This window comes from Pseudonaja textilis, chromosome 1 (genome assembly GCF_049901715.1).
Source record: "Pseudonaja textilis isolate UNSWEBS1 chromosome 1, rPseTex1.2, whole genome shotgun sequence".
In the NCBI taxonomy this organism is placed as follows: Eukaryota; Metazoa; Chordata; class Lepidosauria; order Squamata; family Elapidae; genus Pseudonaja; species Pseudonaja textilis.
The window spans coordinates 92,633,037-92,655,160 of record NC_141990.1 but is presented as its reverse complement, the minus strand read 5'-3'; the positions used below and the strand labels follow the sequence as shown (position 1 = coordinate 92,655,160).

Below are 22,124 nucleotides of genomic sequence, written 5' to 3'. Positions count from 1 at the left end.
TAGGGTTTTACGCTTTTAGATAAAGCTTCACCACTTCAACATTTCCTTTAGGGGCTTCTGTTTTGGAAGCCTGTTAAAGAGAGATCCTACTTGGAACTAAGGAGACATTTCCTGACGGTAAGAGCAATTAGCCACGAAACAGCTTGCCTTCTGGACTTGTGTGTGCTGTTGCTGGAGGTTTTCAAGAAAAGATTGGACATTCATTTGTCTCGGATGTTATAAGGACTCCTGCCTTGGGCACGGGGTTGGATTAAAAGCCCTCCAAGGTCCCTTCCAGCCCTATGATTCTATTTTTGTAGAAATAAATAAAACATAAAGACAAGAATTTGCGCTAGGATATCATGTCCCAAGAAACTGCGGACACACCAAAGGATAGTGGCATAGAGAACATCCGGCATAGATGTAGCATGCTGAAATCATCTTCCACAAATATTGATGGTCCTGCTGCAGACACTAATTCCTGCCTTTGTGAGAGACCACCTATCTTTGCAGAAAAAAACGCCATACCAATTAGAAGCTGTTGACTCTCAAGGTCAGAAGTACTTCTAGACCTGACAGAATTAACCCCACCAGCAGCTTGGGTAAAGGTTGTACTCCTCTGTGGCTTAGTTGAGTAAGCCCCAGTTGATGGAAACAGAATCCAGGAACTGAATCCAGTTCCTAACATAGATCAATTCCTGCTTATTCCACACTTCACAGTTCCCTCTTGGTTCTAAAAGAACTTGGTGTGCAAACAACACAAAATGCTCTTCCATCTCTCACTTGCAGGCAAATAAATGTGCAAAACTCAACATTTACCTTAGACCTTCTGTTTGCACTGGCTGCTTGGTGCACAAACAACACCCATGCCTATTCTTACATCTTCATTGCTGGGCATTGCAACACCTTCTATGATTTTCTGCAGAAAGATGATGAAAGCTTACTTCTTACTCCCCAAGTTTGATTTATGATACTCAGAATGGAGATAGTGTACTGATAAAACCAAGTTCTGAAGGACCAAAAGATTTAAGCAGTTATGGTACTCCCAGATGTGCAGCCACAAATACACAGATTGGGAGCAACAATCCCACAATGACTAAAATGCTGAGTTTCTGTTCCCCAAAAGTCTGACGGGCATTCTAACTTATTCCCCATATTTCTGTTTCAGTGCAACTACTATTATCATATTATATTATAATTGGGGACTTCTTCTCAAACAATAAGCCTTATGACAAGCCCTATAGTCAAATAGGCACTTCCATATCTTGGGAGCAGAAAGTCTATTACGCAAATATTAACATGGCTTTGTAGAGATTTGATGTGCAGTTTAAAATGTTGCTAAAGTAGAAATTGCTAATAAGATAATATTATGTCTGCACCAAGGGAAGCATCCAATGATGCAATATATGACCATCCCATGCTCTCTAGGCATTTTTATCCACCTATTGAATCCTCCCCAAGGACCTGGGATAGGCAGATATTGTTGTTGATTGTTGATGATTTGGAAAAAAAAATATTGATTAGCTTTTCCATTACACTGATATAGAACTTGTTAAGCAGAAAGCACACACATACAATTCACAATTTATTTATTTGCTGAATAAATGCAGTACATTTAAAGATGGCCTTGGACAAGATATGAAACAGATGTTAAGAAGAGACTTGGACAAGAGATTACACAGTCCAGAGACAGCAGAGTTTATTGGAGTGGGCATCCATAATACATTCAATAAATAAGAAACTCAAAATAACCCAACCTTGATTTTATATAACATGGGACAAAGAGAAACTTGGATAGGCTTTCAAGACTCTGTTATTATACCCTACTGCTATGCTGACAAAGTAGACTTCTTCAAAAGACTAATAATTGGTGGCCCAAGACTGTAAATCTGATGTTGCATTATCTGTTCAACAATGATATAATTGTTTTTAGTGTTTTCCTGGCTTGGTGAATTTATAATACTTCATGTAGCAATTCTTTATGCATTTTGCTATATAGTACATGTAGTTATCATTTATCAACCACTCATTCAACAACTATCTATGGAGATTCTCAGTAATCCAGATCCATCCCAAAGGTGCTTTTTGAAGAGACAGCTGGACTTTCTGTTTTTTCTTTGAAGACATTTCGCTTTTCATCCAAGAAGCTTCTTCAAAAACCAGAAAGTCCAGTTGCCTCTTGAAAAAGCACCTTTTTTTAGTATTTATTTGATTTGTCAATCGCTTACAAGATACAAGTATAAGAATAAATATAGTTTTGAATACAGATACATACTTATAAGAAAAATAAAAAAACAATAGGACAGGGACGGTAGGCACAATTGGTGTGCTTATGCATGCCCCCTCCAGGCCTCTTAGGAAAGGGGTGAGGTCAATAGTAGAAAGTCTAAGGTTAAAGTTTTTGGGGTTTGGGGAAGAAACCAGAGAGTCAGGTAGAGTATTCCAAACATTGACCACTCTGTTGCTGAAGTCGTATTTTCTGCAGTCAAGTTTGTGCGATTAACCTTGAGTTTTTATTTATTGTGTGCTCTTGTATTGTTACGATTAAAGCTGAAGTATTCATTTGCAGGTAGGACATTGTAATGTATGATTTTATATACTATATTTAGATCGGACCGGAGACGGCATAGTTCTAGGTTTTCTAGGTCTAGAGTTTCAAGTGTGGTGACATAAGGTATTCTGCAATGAGTAGAGGAGCGGAGAACTCTTCTTGTGAAATATTTCTGGACTTTTTCAATTGTGTTAATATCAGATACATGATATGGGTTCCAGACTGATGAGCTGTATTCAAGTATAGATCTAGCAAATGTTTTGTACGCTCTAGTTAGCACTGTGATATTACCAGAGAAGAAGCTACGTAGGATTAGATTAACAACTCTTAATGCCTTTTTGGCTATGTAGTTACAGTGGGCTCTAGCACTTAGATCATTTGAGATGAGTACTTCAAGGTCCTTGACAAAGTTTGGATCCTCAACAAGGTCTTGACTATTTAGCTTGTATTTTATTTTCTGATTTTTTCTGCCAGTATGTAAGACAGAGCATTTATTTGTTGAGATTTGAAGTTGCCATTTGATTGTTGATTCTGATACATAGTCAAGGTCTTTTTGGAGGGTAGTAGTATTGTCTGTGGAGTTGAACAGCTTTACATCATCAGCGAAGAGAATGCAGTTGCTCTTAATATGATCACAGAGGTCATTTATGTAGAGTATGAAAAAAGTTGGTCCTAAAAAAACTTCCTTGGAGGACATCACTGTTGACAGGTACAGAATTTGATAGGACGCTCCCAATTTTGACCATTTGTTGTCTGTTTGACAGGAATGCTTCTATCCAGTTATGCAGTTGTCCAGAGATACCATAAGATTTTAGTTTTAGGAGTAGTTTGTGGTGTACCACTGAATCAAAGGCTTTACAGAAGTCTATGTAGATTGCATCTATTGCTTTGCCCTGATCGAGTTGTGTAGTCCATATGTTTTTGCAGTGTAAGAGTTGCAGATTACATGATAGTTTTTTTCCTAAAACCAAATTGTTTATTAGAGAGTACGCGTAGCATAAAGAGATTGGTCTGTAATTTTCAACTAGGCTGGGGTCTCCCTTTTTGAAGATGGGGATGACCGTGGCTTGTGACCATAGTTTTGGCAAGGAGCTGGTCCTGAAAGATTTTTCAAAGATTGTGCTTAGAGGTTCGGCTATAGCAGTGGATAGCTTTTTAAAGAAGTAGGCACATATTCAATCCGGTCCAATAGATAGAGATGGTTTTAGATTGCGCAGTGCTTTTTCAACAATGTCTTCTGTAAAATCGATATATATTAGATCATTGTAGTTGTCTGTGGTTTGACTAGGAAGTACTGGGCTTGATCCATTGCTGTTTACAAATACTGAGCCAAAGGATGTATTAATGATCTTTGGGTCATTCAGCAATTGTTTGAAGTTGTAATGGTGCTGAGCAGGTGGTACTTACAACCAGTCCTTGAAACTCTGGCCTTCACACCATCTTCATAGTTAGTCAGATGGACACTTGCCAACCAGCTTGCACTTATAATGGTTGCAGCACCCTCCACACCATGTCACTGATCACCATTTGCAACCTTCCCTGCCAGCTTCCCATGAACAAAGTCAATGGGGAAGCCATTGGAAGGTGACAAGTCGCTCTCTAATTCTGACCTTCCAGCACTAACCTTGCTTCCCCTAACTTCCCTGTCCTCACCCACCACCTACACTGAACCCCCCCAGGCCTGTTCCCCCCCCAAGGGACCCCACACTCCTTACCTGGAACTCGTCACCTCCCTAAACACCTGCGTTCAAATTAAGATTACTATATACCAGAAAGTCTGAATTTAAGTTTATCATATGAATAAAAATGAAAATCATTCATATACAGTAACGAAAGGGGGTATATTTTCTGGGGAAAATTTATCAAGTTATTAAATGAGATAAAGCAAGCGGATCCCTGCCATAACGCAGGAATAATGTTAGGCATAAGATTAAAGGAAATAAAGACTTTGCTACTCAATGAGAAAAAATATTCACCCCTGAGTTGCTATAATTCTTGCTGTTCAGTCATGTGGCAGAGTTAAATATAAACAAGCCAATCATATTTCAATTTAGCAATGATGGTGCAGTAGCCACAAAACTTGAGGATAACCCTTGAGGATAACCCAGGTGGCTTATGTGACAGGAACAGCCATCTTAATTGTGAACACCTTGGGATCAGCACTTTTTGAAACCAAGTTGTCTCTAGAGACAGCAACCCTGCAGATATTTGTGGTGAAACCAGCACCGAAAAGTAATACGCTTGAAAACACCACTTAGGCCAAAAAGCATCTTTAAAATCAGCAAGAAACAAGGCCGCCGTTTTGGCTAAAACCTATTGATAAGCTATACTATAAGCCGTTGCAATGAATTATCCGGCCAACATTGTGGCTCAGTCAGGAGCCGGCGGCAATGAAAGGAAAGTTGGCGATTGAGGCAACCACTCCACGCTTCCTTCCCTAAAAATTTACATTTCTGTTAGAGAAAAGGTCACACGGGTGCGATAGGCGGAGCTCGGAGCACAGCGGAGACGGAGGAAAACGGGCGGGCGGCGAAGCGGAGCCTTTAGTGATTTCTCGGCGGAACCAGCCGCGGAAGGGAAGGGAGTGTGCGAGGCTGTGTGTGTGCGCGCGCGCGCACAGAGCAGCCGCCAGGGAGTTGCGTCTGCCTTGGCCGAGGGAATATGCTGCTGGTGCTGCGGTGGTTGCTGGCCTCCCGTTGCCAAACGCCGCCTGGAAGCCCCGAGCGGTGGACGCAGCCTTCGGCGGCTTCTAGCCGGAGACCGTAGCGAGCGTTTCTCCCTTTGGGCGCAGCTTCTTTTCCACTCTCCGCCCGCGGATGCTGTAGCTGCTTTACGCTTCTCCGCCTCTTCCTGGGATCATGGAGGAATCTCGGTCCGGCATCCTTGCTGAGAACCTGCCAAGCGGCGCCGGCGGCGGCAGCAGCAGCAGCAGCGGCGGCGGCCACGGCCAGGAAGGTCCGATCCTGGCCTGAGGAGACCCAAGCTACCCTCCCCACCTTCCAGCGGTGGGTATTTGCTAGTGATGAGCCTGGGCAGGCGAGCCGCGCGCCTGTTTCCAGCCTGGGTGCGTGGAGCTCTAAGGGGCGGGTGGTGGTGGTGGTAAGAGAAGAACAACGAAGCAGCCTCTCGGCTCATAGAAACGTTGCATCCATTCCTACTCCTTCCTTTCTTCCCCCCCCTCCTCACCCATTTAGCATGGGAGGAGTGGGCACCTACTTCGTAGTACGTCGGCCAAGACGGGCAGAGAGGTTTGAGGAGCAAGCGCATTTATTTAGTTGGCTTCAGCGAGCTCCTTTTTCCTCCCAGCCTGGCGATCCCAGACGACGAAGCCAGAGTTCAAGCAAGCATTAAGGGTGCTGATTCAGGGTGTGGGTGTGGCCATTGCCCGTTCCTTATCGGGCCCTCTTAGTTTACTCCCCCCCCACCCCCGTAATATGCTGAGTCGCTAATTCTGTACTTAACTAGCGAATCATCCCTGCCAGTAGGTGCTTCAGGAGGTCACATTCCTTTCCTTTATGAGGAAAGAGGAAAAATGGAATTGCCTGCATGTTGGCATTTATTGGAGGAAAAGATCCACCCACGACAATGTGCAGTTTGAACTGTCACCCCTCCCTTTTCAGGGTTTGTTTACATCCGATCCAACAAGAATATAATTCTAACACATTTATGATTCTCCTTTTTGGAAGAAGTTTTGGAATGGTTAACTATTAAAATTGGTTTCTGCTAATGTTACTGCACTGCTGTATATATTGCCTAGGTGGGTAGAAATATTTCACTGTGTTTACCAGAACTCAAGCCATTTAAAATTTAAAAGGCAAGCCTGATAATTTCCATATCTGGAAAATGAACACGCACACTCTCACTCCTGTCTTCGTGTGTAGGGTTTCCAGGTCTTAAGGAACAAGTGGATAATTTTGGGACTTTATTATTAGGATTTGTGCAGTGCTGTGCCTGTCTGTTTATCATGCAGGTGAAAATGCACTATTGATGACATAAGCTGTCTTATACATATAAATAGAAAGTATTTGCATTATGGTGGATTTTTCTATTTCCAGTTTTAGGTTTGCTTCATCTTTGAAGTTTTAGTAGGCATATTTGCAAGGATTTGAATGAAACATATCTTTAATTACTATGTCAGTTTTTTTTAAAAAAAAGAGCAACGTGGCAATATTATCCATCTTAAATGTAGAAATTTTTTTAAAAAGTCGTACAAATTACTCTTTTCTGCCTAAATAGTATTTTACAATCCTTTCAGTTTGGGAATAGTTTGGGAATATTCCTAGTTCCTAACGGTATTGAACATACTGGACTTAATGCACCTAGCTCCAAAACAATGGGATAATGATATAATCTCTCCAAATGCTGCTGAATTGAATTCCCACTTGATTTAGCCAGAATGGGCATTGATTATTTTATAGTCCCTGAATATATGGAAGACAAACTTTAAAAATAGACAACCCATGCCCTATTGGGTCGCTATTTCAGAGATAATTCCTTACTTAAACAGAGAAACAGAATGATCTGAATGATCAGGCGGACAAAAAAGCAGTGGGAGTGGGAACAGCTTCCAACTTCCTGACAGTTTCCCCATTGAGTTTCCTTGTGGGAAATTGGCAGGAAGCATTGGAAATGATGATCACATGACCATGACTGGTGCAACAGTGTGGCAACACTGGAGTAGCCACACCTTTGCTCAATTTCAATCCCACAGGAGTCCTACGTCCCATAGGATTTTGGATGTATATTTAAGGCAGCCCATTTGAGGTACATTGATTCAAAAATGATTGCTCTATGATGCATTGCTTTGCCCAATTGGAGGTTACAAACAGTTTTAGTATATAGATAATGAGAATTAAAGTTCTGTATTATATCTATTTCCTTTTACACCAATGTTGATTACAACATTATTTGAGTCCACAGGTATTATTCAGCTAACTCTTTTATTTTATTTTTTCTAATTGATTTAATTACTCCTACAGAGTTAAATCAGCTTATGGTATGATTAGGTTATTCTGATTTTTCCTATCACATTTTTGGTTCATATTTTTTCAGAGAAACTAAAACAAACAAACAGGAAAGGATAATAATAAGGGACAAAGTATTAGAGATATAAATTTCTGATATCCTTTCTGTATTCCAGTGATTTAAAACCCGTAATCCTTTTTTTATTTTGATTTGATGCATATATAGTTGGGCTTACCTGAAAGGCAATTTTTATAACACTTCATCCTTAAGAAATGAACATATTTATTAGAATATTTTGGATAAGCTGGTATAATGCTGATCATTTACCCTGGGAAACTGATTGACATTACTTATGATATGTATTGAATCATAGAACAAAAATAATTTAGTAGTTTGATCCTGCAAAGATCAATTTCAGGTTCTCTGATTTTTATTTTTTTCTGCAATGTTTGTTGGATACAAATTTTGATATCTTTAGTGTAATTATAGTTCTGACTGTGGTTTATTTTTTCACTTTTTATTTTCCATTCTATTTTCTGTTTGAAAAATAGCTTTTTAGAGTGTACAGTAGTACTATATCCAACAATGAAAGTGATTTGGTTCTATCTGTCTAATAATTTTAAACAGCATGTCTTTGTCAAATTATTGCTCTTTATTTGCTTTAAGTGATTGTGTTTATAGAGTCCAACAACACATAAAGGCATTTTGAAGTGAATCTTTTTATTATAAAGCAAGAATAATAATTTCACATACTTTAAAATCAACACTTCATGCAAAAAGACAACTCTGTATAAAATGAAACGCACAGAGTGTGTTTAAGGAAATACACTTTACCTTAAATCATGGTAAAGAATTTCTAGGGTTTCAAAGTATGTTTGTGTAAGTTTTGAACGTGAAAGAACATAAAAATATTGCAAAGAATTACATGGTGGAACTATGTTGACCTGAGGAGACAAGCAGTAATAAACTTAGTTCTGACCAAAATTTATTGACTTAATTGTTAGTATCTGACATTAGGATAGGATAGGATAAGATAGGATAAGATAGCATAGCATAGCATAGCATAGCATAGCATAGCATAGCATAGCATAGCATAGCATAGCATAGCAGGAATCAATACGAAAATAGTACTGGGCACAGTTAGAAATTCCACAAAATTGTTACTTTGACTCAGATACACCCGCATACTGGATGGGGAACAAAACATTGGATGGTGCCACTTATTATATACAGAACAGTTGAAGAATACCATATTGAAAAGACTGCATCTTGGAATGGGAGAGGTTTAGAATTAGAGGGGTAATGAAGAACCGGCCCTTTTTAAGATTACTGCTTGAGAGAATGATAATAAAAAAGAACATCTCCTTTCTATTCTGCCACAAAACAATACTGCACTTAGTTTCTGGGCAAATAGCCAACAGCAGCACTGAGCTTTTAGCATTGTAACACATAGCAAGGTAATGACTCAGGATAGTGGAATAAGAGAACAAAATTAATATTTCTCCCAAAATCTTCCTCAGCAACTCTGTAATCCAAGCAGCATTGCTGAATTTTGAAACAATAGCAATGTGCGTGTCATACACATTGGATAAATGGATGGACAGACGGACAAACAGACAGACAGCTTGATAGTATGGCAGGAGCCCAGGAAGCAACAATAGTTCTTTTGCAAAAAGGAATAAGTCGGATATGGAGCTCAACTAAAGTTGATATTTTATGGATTATAGATAAGGAATGGGATATGAGAGGAAGAGGGATTTGTTTGCAACCTTTGTTTATTTTTGTGATGCAGGTTGCAAGTCACTTTTTTATATATATTTTTCATATACCACCTTTATGTTGGTTGCAGAATCCTTCAGTCACATTATTATGATTTGTAACCTTCCCAGCTGGCTTCCGACAAGCAAACTCAATAGGGGAAATCAGATTTGTTTATAACACTATGATTCACTTAAGTAACTGCAGTAAACAATGACAGGAAAATTAGGTCTGGTCATGTGATGACTCACATGGTAACTGCATCACTCAGTGACTGAAATTCCGGTCCCAATTGTGGACATAAGTCAAGGACTGACTGTATGGATGATAATTTCTGTAATAGAGAATTATGGGGAAATGAGGCAAAGCTGATTTGTAGGATCAGGGTGGGCAATATTTTTAGGGGTGGTGTCTGCAGTGGAAGAAAGAAGTAATAGCTTGGTCTGCTCTTTTGGATGAGAGTACTAATGCATTAGATTTTCAGAGCTTACAGAAAAGAAAGGAGGAATCAAGTGAAGAAATCAGTGCGTTGCAAATCAGTATCATCCTGGTCTTTGCTTTGTCATTTCTAGAATATGTTGGCCTCTAGCAAGTGCTACATTAATCAAATTGCCTCGACCTTGAGCCAGAAAGCAGTTAGGCTATTGTAAGGAAATTGACCTCATTTCCTGAGAAATGCTCTTAGTCAAAATGCTGAAGTGCTTAGACACTGGTTTTATCCTTTGAAGATGGTGTTGTTAGGCCATATTTCAATCTTCGTCTACTGAAGGGCTTGTATATATTTTAGCTATTAAAGCTAGTGATGTGAAGCTAATTGGATTATTTCTTGTTCTGGTGGTAGAAAAAAAATACTGCATGTGGGTCACGAACATTTTGGAATACATTGAAATAGAATTGTGGCTAATCCATATATGCAAGAGCTGCAGCCATGTAGTTAGGAAAACTGATATGGCTTCTTTAATGAGTCAAAGATAAATGCTGTGGATATCCCAAAAATCTTTTCCAAAGTGAATTCAAAGCAAACTACAGCCTTATTTTGTTTCTTTAACCATGACGGCCTCCAGATCTGTTGGACTACAGTTTCAAGAATATCAAGTCGGCACGAAGAGAAAGACTTTTGTTTGAACAATCTTTGAACAATTGTTGTCAGAATTATTGTTAAGCACAGATGATGCATGAGTACTAATGAACACATATTATCCAATAACTTTAATGAAAATAAAATAAATCAGTAAAGCCTATAATAACAAAAGAAGAAGTTGTCGTTTTCATTAGTAGCTTGATATGGAAATGCTTTATGTTTGGGTCATTGGGTTTGTCCTAGAGCTGCACATATATTGTGGATCTGTTTTCAAATCCTGCCAGCTTCAGCCAGCAAAGTCAGAGGTCAAAGAAATTATGAATTGTAGTTGGAACAACATAATTCAATGCCACTGAGCTAGTCCAATACTATTAGTTTTGATGGCACTTCCTTGTGAGAACTCAGGATTCAGCTTTGGATCTTGATCATTTAAGAAATGTGTTTTGGGCACTTCCAAACAAGATACAATAGTAATACAATAGTGGGAAGGCACTGAGAAAAAAAGGAAAAAACTGATCTGTTTAAGTTTATGGTTCAGCCATTCCATTGTTATAATTTTATTAACATTCCATTGTCATAATTTTATTAACAGTCCAGATGGGTTTGGAAATTCTGAGATTTGTAGCTGCAGTCCATTTGAAAAGGCATAGGAGTGGAATAATGAAATGGATTGCCCCGTTTATAACTAACTATATTATGTAAGGGCACAGCTGTATTTTTTTTTAGTACTTTAGTACTTTTGTAAGAACAAAACCAGATAATTTCAGACTCCTACACATTTTCCTCTTTTGTTCAGACATGATTCATCAAACAGATTTTAATTTGTCATTATTATTGTTTTAATTCTATCATATCTGCATTTTGTATATGTTTTATATTTATCTAGACTTTTTGTGGTTTTAGTAATTAGTGATTTTTGTTCTTGAGAAATAGTAATTTCTTGGTGAAAAGGATGTGGGAGAAAAGATTTTGTTTGTATTGGTTCTTTAATATTGAATGGAAAAGAAAAAGCAACATTTTCAAAACATATTAATATCTGAACTGTTTTTGATTTAAAATGTCATATGAGTCCATTCCCTATGCTTGCAAAGGACAGTTCACTTATTAACTTATGTAAATCTACTGGCACATGGAAAGGAATCAGGAACTCACCTGTATATTCAAATCACTCTAATCAAATAATTTTGCTAAGCAACAAACAGCCTAATTTATTACAGTAATTACTAAACACACTGGTCAATTAAATTCACTAAATCACTGATTTTACTAATCAGATATTCAGTAATTACACTATATGCACTAAACACTCAATCATACTTAGCAATAAAAAGAATAAATCAATTGATCATTTGATAATAATTAATTATTTTACAGAAATTAATTTTTTTGAGATAATGAAAGTAATGAAGTAGTATGAGAGATGGTAAGTAAAGGGTTATTGCTTTGTTTTGTTTTACTTAGCTGTTGCTGATATCTGAGAGGAGATTTATAACTCTTGATAAACTGCCAGGATATCTCTTTTCCTGGGCTGTTTGAAAACAATCAATGAGCAAGGGGTTACATTCTCTTGTTCTGTAGATTGAGTTTTCGAGATAGTAAAGATGCAAAGGTGTTGAAGGGGGGATCTCTGGCCCCTTCTTCAGCAGAGATAAACAGAACAATTCACTGGGAGGCAACAGGAAACTTTGTTTTGTTTTCCCTTGATGAATGGGATTTCTGGCCCCCTCCTAGTTAATTTAAATACACTTTCAAAGTTTGTTGCTTTTAAGAGAAAGAAAAAGAAAGATAGTCTTGCACTGGCAATTTGAACAGTTTATATTTTTACTATGTAGACTCAGATTTGAATTGAGCATTCGCTCCTGGCTTCAATATACTTCTGCTTCTATTACAGGAAATAAAATTGCTTCCAATCTTCACAGGAGTTCAGTTATAATAATACTTCCCTACTTATTGAAAGTCCAAAGTTACTGTCCTTTTAAAGAGGAAGTCCGGATTAGCAATTTGGTGAAGAGGGAAGGAGGAAGCATGTGAAGTTTGCATGTCTGTTCCCAGTTTTGTTCATGAAGCTGGCTTCATGTCACCTGCAAAGCCATAATACAGTTTGCTTAACTTAATGTGTAAACCAAGGTTATGATCTGTAAATGACACTTCAACATATGCTGATACAGTGGTTGTGACTTATTCTATAGCCGTGGTTAAACCAATAATAGTTGGCTTCAGATTATGCTACATTGATGCTTCAGTCCAAACAGACAAGGTCTATTTTCCATCTGTAATGCAAGTTTGTAAATGTCAGGTGGATTGCTACTATCATATGGAAGTATTCTTGAGGGCAGGCCATAGTTGTGCAGAATGATTGTGTAGTGTTAGTGATCTGCATGAAATTGCTGCGAGGGTTGCAGCCGTAGCTTACACCCTTTGTGGCTTGGAAAGTCTTTCTGGTGGGATCTACAAAATGTGCTAAATACATAAATATTTGGCTTGTTCTTAGTTCTTTTTTTCTGGCATTCCCTGATGCCAAGTTGATATTTGCACCAAAAAAAGATGCATTGCAGCAGCAGTGTGTAGTACAAGGAGTGAATGTGAGTATTCTTTACAGTTATCGCCTTTGTACCCTGAGCAAGCTGAATAAAACATTACCTTTTCTCTTGGGACCATTTAGTAGGGAGACCCTCCATGTATTTCCCTGTCCCTCAATTTCCCTGTATTCAACCTATAAGAGGTTTATATTGGGACATGATAATGTTATATGAATTTTGCAATGATGTGGCATCAACACAGTTGTGCTCATTTAGTGGGGTCTCCCTTGTACTGTTGAGCCAATCCTCTTTGGACTCAGGTGCAGCGCAGCTCACATTGAAAACTTCTGTGAAGTATGAGTATTCTTGTTCTTATCCAGTGCCTTCCTTTCTCTAGTAGATTTCAAAGGCACTCTTTTTAGAAACACTGATCTTAATCCATCAAGTCAATTTCACATGCCATCTAAAAATCAAAACAGAATTATAGTACCAAGACTGATCTTTTCTGTTTACATAAACAGTCATATAGCATATTCTTGCCTCATTTGACTGGCCAGCCTCTGGGGGTTAAGTGCAGTGGTGGAGTTCAGCTAGTTTGCACTACTTCGGGAGAACCAGTTGTTAACTTTCTGAGCAGTTTGGTGAACTGGTTGTTGGAAGAAATCATTGGGACAGAGAACTGGTTGTTAAATTATTTTAATCCCACCACTGGTTAAGTGAGCCATTATTTCCTCCTTCAACAGACAGATACAGACAGGATCTACCCTACATCCTGCAATCATGGGTTGAGCACCTGTTCATAAAATTGTGGTGTCATGCTATCATTACAGCTTTCTTTGGAAATTTGTATGCAGCCAGATTCAAGACTTGACAGCCTGGCAGCTTTCACTTCAATTCCAACTGTCATGATAGAATAGAATAGAATAGAATAGAATAGAATAGAATAGAATAGAATAGAATAGAATAGAATAGAATAGAATAGAATAGAATAGAATAGAATAGAATACTTTATTGGCCAAGTGTGATTGGACACATAAGGAATTTGTCTTGGTGTAAATACTCTCAGTATATATAAAAGAAAAGATACATTTGTTAAGAATCAAGAATCATAACGTACAACACTTAATGATAGTCATAGGGTACAATCAGCAATCAAATTATACTAGGAAACAGTCAATATGAACCGTAAGGATACAAGCGACAAAGTTACAGTCCTACAATCACAAGTGGGAGGGGATGGGTGATAAGGAGTGATGAGAAGATTAACAGTAATAGTAGTGCATATGTTGTAAATAGTTGTACAGGGTTGAGGGAATTATTTGTTTAGCAGAGTGATGGCTTTTGGGAAAAACTGTTCTTGTGTCTAATTGTTCTGGTGTGCAGTGTTCTGTAGCATTGTTTTGAGGGAAGGAGTTGAAACAGTTTATGTCCGGGATGTGAGGGCTCTATAAATATTTTCACAACCCTCTTTTTGACTCGTGCAGTATACAAGTCCTTGATTGAAGGCAGGTGGGTAGTAATTGTTTTTTCTGCACTCCTAATTATCCTCTGAAGTCTGTGTCTGTCCTGTTGGGTTGCAGAACCAAACCAGAAAGTTATAGAGGTGCAGATGATAGACTCAATAATGTCTCTGTAGAACTGTATCAGCAGGTCCTTGGGCAGTTTGAGCTTTCTGAGTTGGTGCAGAAAGAACATTCTTTGTTGTGCTTTTTTGATAATGTGTTTGATGTTAGGTGTCCATTTTAGGTCTTGTGATATGATAGAACCTAGAAATTTGAAGGTCTCTACTGTTGATACTGTGTTGTCTAGTATTGTAAGAAGTGGTAGTACGGTAGGGTTTCTTCTAAAGTCTTACCACCATTTCTACAGTTTTGAGTGTGTTCAGTTCCAGCTTGTTTCAATCACACCATGAAGCAAATTGAACAGCCTCCAGTCTGTATGTGGATTTGTCAGTGTCTCGAATGAGACCAGTCACTGTTGTGTCATCAGCAAACTTCAGTATTTTAACAGATGGATCGTTTGAGTTGCAGTCACTGGTATATAGGGAGAAGAGAAGTGGAGAAAGCACACAGCCTTGGGGGGGCCCTGTGCTAATTGTACAGGTATCAGATGTGATTCTACCTAGCTTCACCTACTGCTTCCTGCCTGTTAGGAAGCTTATGATCCACTTACAAATGTGTTCAGGTACCGCTAGTTAGTTAAATTTACTTAGAAGAGTGTCTGGAATGATGGCAGCTTTCACTTCAATTCCAACTGTCCTGATTTACTTTTTTAAAAATAGCCTGAGAAAAGCATATGGCATATCCAGAAAATTATGGTTGTATAGATATTTTTCACCTTTTCTGTGAAGAGTGGAACAAGGAGATTCTTCTTACTTCTGAAGGTGCTTGTAGCTTAAGTTGCTACTGATTTTCATATTTCCACCAGTCAGCTGTAGGGAGCACTGATTGCCTTCTCAAGTCAACAAGAGTAAAAACAATCACACAGCTGATTTCAAGGCTTTTGGGAGAGATTGGAGCAGTGGAAACAATGCCATCTGCAAGTGCTGTTAAGAAAAATGTTTTGAGGAATAGATTGTGTTCCCTTTTCTGTTTAATGGTTTATCAGTGGATAGCTGGGTGCAGATAAAGATAACCTTTTTTGTATTAAAAAATATTCATTGTCTGTTTTCTATCCCTGAATTAACAGTACAATAATATTTACTTAAAATACAATCAGCAGTATGAAAAGAATAAGAAAAAACATGAAAGTAACAAGAAGCAAACTGAAAGCTTGTTGAAATAAGAAAACAATTTCTAAAGATAATCTCTAAAGTTTAGGAATAGAATCTGTTAAGTGTTCCTAGGAAGGAATTTCTAAAATGGAGTTTTAAGAAAATAGCCAGGTTGCTGGTGAATCTTATATTGTTTGAATTTTGTATTGTATTGTTATCTTTGTCCTGAATGGAATTGAAGGATCATGCACAATTGCACAGCTTCTTAAATAGCAGTGCACCAAATTAGAAGAACTGCAATTAGAACAGACTGGAATAATGGGATTAACATGGCCTACATTTTGCACCGACTTTTTTTTTTTACTCTTTTCAAAAGCAGTGTCCAGTATTACAGTAATCAGATTTGAGTATGTGTATTAGTGGCTGGATCTGCTTTATCCAGGTAAAGTACAGGTGTAACAGCTGAATGGAAAGAAAACTTTCTGGTGGATTTATTTATACTTTACAGGTTCTGTTGCTTTCCATACATATACCGGCATTAGGCATTAACAAACCCTCTCCCAAGATACAGTACATAGGTTGGGGCCTCCCAGTGAAAAAAAGAAGAATAAGGTTATTTTTATTCATTAAGCAGAATGTCAAACTCAAAACGTATTGTCACATTAAAAAAATAAAACACATTCAATTATTTTGCATATAAAAATATTTTTAAAAGGTTCTTTACCTTTGCAACCAACCCAAACTCTGCTAAAATAATATTTCTCATTTTGAAAAGTCTGAATTATAAATTTGGGGTGCTGCTAACTACATTTACCCTTGAATGAAACAAGACAATCTAATGTTAGGATACCAGTGAACTGTTTTAAGTTATAATGGATATATAGATACTAGGCTGTTGGCTGAGACATATAAATATGTATGTAATCTCTTTTATAGCTAGTCCACCACTATGCACTTCCTTTCCCAACATGATATTTTTAGATTTCCTTGTATTTTACCATGGAGTCCAGCAGTTTAAATCTTTTCCTGGAAAAAAAAACATTCCTGTCTCTGTGTCTAATAATCAAGTATTTTTCTGCGTTGAATGCCTTTTTGTTCTTGGCCAACCATTTTTGAGATTTAGTGCTTATAAACAACTCTTTAGAGCACTGACATCCAGATTAATTTGGCCTGTTGTCCAACGGAAAATATGTAAGAATGTGATAGACCATTCAGCACCACCATTGTGTTAAAAAAAAACCATTTACTCCAGTGGAGGCTAGAAATATGACTAGCAGAGTTGGAGTTATTTACAGGGATCCATTTGTAAGATCTTCCGCCAATAATTTGAATAGTTTGCATGCCTAATTCAGCTCTGATCACAGAGACCGAAGTGTCTTATCAGTTCCTAAGGCAGGTCTTAAGAAATAGCTCTGTCTTCATACAGGTGTTCCTCGACTTATAGCCACAATTGAGCCCCAAATTTCCATTGCAAAACACCATTGTTATGTGAGTTTTTGCCTCATTTTATGACCATTTTCACCACAGTTAAGTAAATCGCTGCAGTTCTCATGTTAGTAACCTGATTGTTAAAATGAACCTGGCTTCTCTGTTGACTTTGTTGTGGCCCACCGGTGGCTGACGGAGCTGCAGCGTAGTCGGACTGTAGCAAGGAGGTTGGGGAGGAATCTGGACCAGTCTTGGAGGCTGAGGAGGGCTCAGATGAGGCTCTGCATCAGAGGCAGGGATGGGGCCAGGGCAAGCTTCAGACTCGGACAGCAGTGAAGCAGGGGAGCTTCTGGAACTGGTTCCCAGCCTGCACATGCACAGGGCTACCAGAAGACAAGAACAATTGAGAAAGTGGGGTCGACTCAGGAGTAAGGTCACACCTCGGAGATGATTGGCCCCTCCCATAGGACATAAAAGAGGAGTTAACTTGATGTGAGCTTTTGTAGGAAACAGTTTGTCTGGTCGATTCAAGTTTTGAAAAGTTCTGTTTGACACTGTGACATGTTTGGCCTTGCCCTGCATTTGGCAATTAGTTCTCTGGCAGCATTCCAAGTGCAATAAGGTGGGTGTTTATAAACATTCCCCTGAAAGATTGTTTGTGAAGCCTTGCAGGCTGTGAATGAACGTAATTCACAGCCGTAGAAATAAAAAAGGTTTTTCCGGAACTAAGATTGTGTTTTATGCTTTCTAAGGAAGCCTAGGTCAGAACAGACTTTGCTTGTCAGAAGATTGCAAAGGGCAATCACATGATCACTTTGGTCACATGCACTTACGATACTGCAACCGTCATAAATACATGCCTAGCTTCCTAATTTTGATCAAGTGATCACAGGGAAGCTGCAATAGATGTAAGCGTGAAAAATGATCATAAGTCACTTTTTTCAGTGTATTGCAACTTCGAACAGTCACTAAATGAATGATTATAAATCAAGGACACCCTGTATGAGTAGGAAGGGTTTTAGTAGGCGCCTTTCTATCTTCCTAGAATAAGACCAGTGTTGTTCACAAGAAAGAGCAAGTCTGCCATCAGAGGCTGCCACCAGAGTTCTGTTGGGAGAAGATTTTCAATAAGTATCTTGTTCAGTTTCAAAGTCTGAATGATATGTTTAACCTCCACTGCAGAAACTGTTGGCTTGTAAAGGATTCCCCCCCACCCCCAAAGTATAGGTAGTCTCAGTGACCTGCAGCAGGATGATCTCTGGTTGGGATTCAGTAGAGGGAAGATGATTTGACCACCTAGGGTTATATGATGATAATGATGTGATTTGCAGCCAGTAGATCAAGATGGAACTGTCTTTCTTTGGTGGTAATGTGATGGATACAGCAGACCAGTGGTGGATCAACGACACCCACAGAATCAGAAGAAAGAAGGATCGACCGATCACTGCATATGGCACCCTCATATTCCCTTTTTATACCCCTTCTCTGTCTCCTCCCTCTCCTTTTTATTCGGCAGGTTTTTGAAATTTGGCTGAGAACCATATGTGGCCATCCTTGGCAAAGTTCCTGATGTCATCCTGTCCCAGAATAAATGGTTAAAGTTCAACATTACTAGTCATGCATTAGGTTTTGTTGTCAACTAGTTTTTGATTAGAACCAGTGGGATTAGATTCCTGCACTTCAAACTATTGGGCAACTAATGCTTGATGCTTTTTGATTACAAGCATTTTAAAGTGCTTTCTTTAAAGTGAATCTTTAAAGTGAATCAGGGTTCAGTGCCAGGGTTGAATGCCAATGTATCTGGAGCGCTGTTTAAATGCTGGTTTGAGTTCTGCTACTCTTCTTGCATGTTTATTTAAAAAGTGCACATCTTTTGAGCTTTCTGATTGTTAGAAAGTTGTTAAATTCAATTTTAAGTTGCTGTAGACTTTGTCCTTCTCTTTCAAACCAAATAGGTTACAAAACAGATAATATTGATTTCTTAAGCAAGCCACATTTTTAACAGAGTTAAAACATTATGCTAAGCCATAACTTTAAGTATGGCTGAATTTGCATGTCACAGTAAGCCAAAGGTTGGTTTATATGAGATTGGAAGGCCAAAAATACCCTCCGGCTTAATGAATATAAAAAAAACTTGGCTGATTAAAATACTGTGTCAGTGTTTCTCAACTATGACAACTTTAAGATGGGGAGACTTCAACTCCCAGAATTCCCAAACCAGCCATGCTTATTTTCTTATGATTTAAGAGTATGATATGAACTTGTATAATGTGTAAATTGTGATTTATATTTTGGCATTTTATATGAACATAGCTAATAGTGGTTTATTCAATAATGAATGGTTGAATAATACAGTATATTATTTACTATTATTTACCACATCAAAAGAAAACCAATCATTGTTTTTCATAATTGAAGCATTTTGATCACCCAGGTTGCTCACCATTTTAATTTCCCAGGATGTTTTTTTTAATCTTTAATTTTTTTTTCTATGTAGTAGTCATATTTCCAAACAGAGTAGTGGCTTGTAACCAAACCAGCCAATGATCTTTTTTTCTAAAAGTGCTTCTTGATCAGAGGTGGTATTCTACCGGTTCGCACCTACTCGGGCGAACCAGTAGCAATTATTTGGCTTGGGTCACCGAACCGATGGCGACCCCTGGCTGGCCACACCCCCAACCCAGTCACCCGGTCGCTCACTTGCGATCGCTCTCCTAGCTTTACGTTCCCCACGTCCTCTTTCTCCCCAGGGGAAAGGAAGAAAGGCATGGATGCTGCAAGTATCGCTTTCCCCTTGTGAGTTAAACTGCTGGAGTGAGGAGTGCGGGCTGACAGAGGGGGTGGGGGAATCCACTCCAGCCTTGGAGAAATTTAAAGGAGCTGCTTCCAAAATGCTTGTCTGTTAAGTGCGCTCTCTCTCTCTCTCTCTCTCTCTCTCTCTCTCTGTGTGTGTGTGTGTATGCGTGTAGAGAGAGAGAGAGAGAGAGAGAGAAAGAAAGAAAGAAAAAAAGAAAGAAAAGAAAGAAAGAAAGAAAGAAAGAAAGAAAAAGAAAGAAAGAGGAAGGGAGAGAAAGAAAGAAAAAAATAGGAAGAGAGAGAGAGAAATAAAACTCTGCGCTATTATTTTTAATTGTTCCACTATTTACCATGTGGTAATATTTTATACTGTCCCTACACCTAGAGTGATTTTTCTGCCTTTCTTTTGCCCAGGGCTACCACATATTTTTCAGGGTTTACATGCATTCAGTGTCAATAGTCCAGAGCATAAAATACACATGTGTTTAGCAAGAGTTGAAAGGGACCTTGGAGGTCTTCTAGTCCAACCCCCAGCTCAGGCAAGAAAACTGAAGATGCCAAACTCTGAGTAGAAATCCTGGGAAAGGTGTCAGAATAATACTTAGAAGGGACCTTGGGGTGAACCCTATACCTTTTCAGAGAAAAGGCTGTCCAGTCTTTTCTGAAAAACTTCCAGTGATTGAGCACCCAGAACTTCTGGAGACAGGCAGTTCCACTGGTTAATTGTTCTCACTCACAGGAAGTTTCTCCTTAGTTTTAGGTTGCTTCTCTCTGTTCAGTTTCCATCCATTGCTTCTTGTTTGCATTCTGTTTCTTTGGCAAATACATTGTCCCCCTTTCTTTGTGGCAGCCCCTTAAAAGCCTGTTGCCTATCATCCTCTTGAGTAAAGCATGTGAGCCATTTCCTCCTTTCAGTGGTCCATGAAAGTACATCTATAGTAGGCAGATAATAAAGTCAAAAAAGGTGAACAACATTTTTACAGAACTATAGATAAGTTGAGGCTGGGTGACAAGGAATGGCTGGGAGGGGAGGGGCCAGGTGAGGTACCTCTTGATATGAGTGACATTGAGTTGGCCACGCCCACCCAGTCACATGACCACCAAGCGGTGCCCATCCAGTCACATGACCACCAAGCACGCCCACTGAGTCACATGACCACTAAGCCACACCCACCCAGTGACATGACCACCAAGCCATGCCCACCAAATAAGCCACGCCCACAGAACCGGTAGTAAAAAAAATTGAATTCCACCACTGTTCTTGATGTACCTGAGATGAAGTGGTATTACGCTTGAAATTAATGCTTGGCTTTCTCTTATATTTTTTTTAATGAATAGAATCAGAAAAGAAGTAGACTCAAACAGGGCAAAGAGCATGTTGGGCATTAGAGGAGGTCTTTACTGGTACTGTGGTATCCAAATTGGAGATCTAACAGCTAGATAGTTCTTTATCTCCTGAAAAGAGGGTAAATTATGGTCCAGTTAGCTAGATAGTGATCTAAACCAGGGGTTTTCAAACTTTTTCAAGTTGCAGAATCTGTTAGTTAAAAAAAATCCTGGAAACCTACTCAAGAGGCAAAGCTCTAAAAATAAAAACTTGGTTGCGTTTGAGTGAACTAACCTCATGAAGTTGAAAATCCTTGATCTAAACCAGGAGTCTCCAACCTTGGCAAATTTAAGCCTGGCAGACTTCAATTCTCAGAATTCCCCAGCCATCTGATCCCTGATCTAAACCATAGTTGTACATGTTATTGGACAACAGTTCCATCTAAACATACCCAAGACATAATGATCATAAATTGTGAAATGGTGTTGTTGCAATTACATTTATTATTGAACCATGGATGCTTACTTTTCAGGCCACATTCTGCCTACTTAACTATACATGGTTGTTTCTGAAAAGTTTTAAGCATTCTAAACAAATAATTTTTGTCAGATTTCTTATGTCTCTACCAGGAAAATTAAATAAGAGCTGTTAACTTGGCAGCTGCTCTCCAGATAGGGATTTTGCAATGTAAAAGGTTATTCTATGAAATTTGAATGTTTTAAATTTCAAAAGAAATTTCATTATGACAAATAATTAGCATGTCTGAGTGTTTGGAAATAGAGAAATTACAGCCTTGGGGTATTTCAAGGGTCAAGGAAATAGGGATTGCTTAACAATATGACATTTTCAATCAGTGTCACCTTCTTGAAATCTGTAATTGTTTAACTTGTGTGTTTGCTAGTCACCTGGTATTAAGTCACTGATCTCAGATCTCTTTAGATCTGTGCATAGTCCTTGACTTACAGCCATTTGTTAGTAACTGAAGTTACAATGGCACTGAAAATACA

General features: G+C 38.6%; 1 protein-coding gene across 2 annotated transcripts in view; it reads left to right on the top strand.

Annotated features, from left to right (window-relative positions):
* Positions 1–4,985: 4,985 nt before the first annotated feature.
* NCOA7 (nuclear receptor coactivator 7) overlaps positions 4,986–22,124 on the top strand; it is a 75,947-nt gene continuing 58,808 nt past the window's right edge. Inside the window, exon 1 of one of the 2 annotated variants that reach the window (XM_026705458.2) lies at positions 4,986–5,535. The gene's annotated coding sequence lies outside the window, so the exon portion shown is untranslated. The remainder of the gene's footprint in view (positions 5,536–22,124) is intronic. The other variant, XM_026705457.2, reaches the window with a different exon arrangement.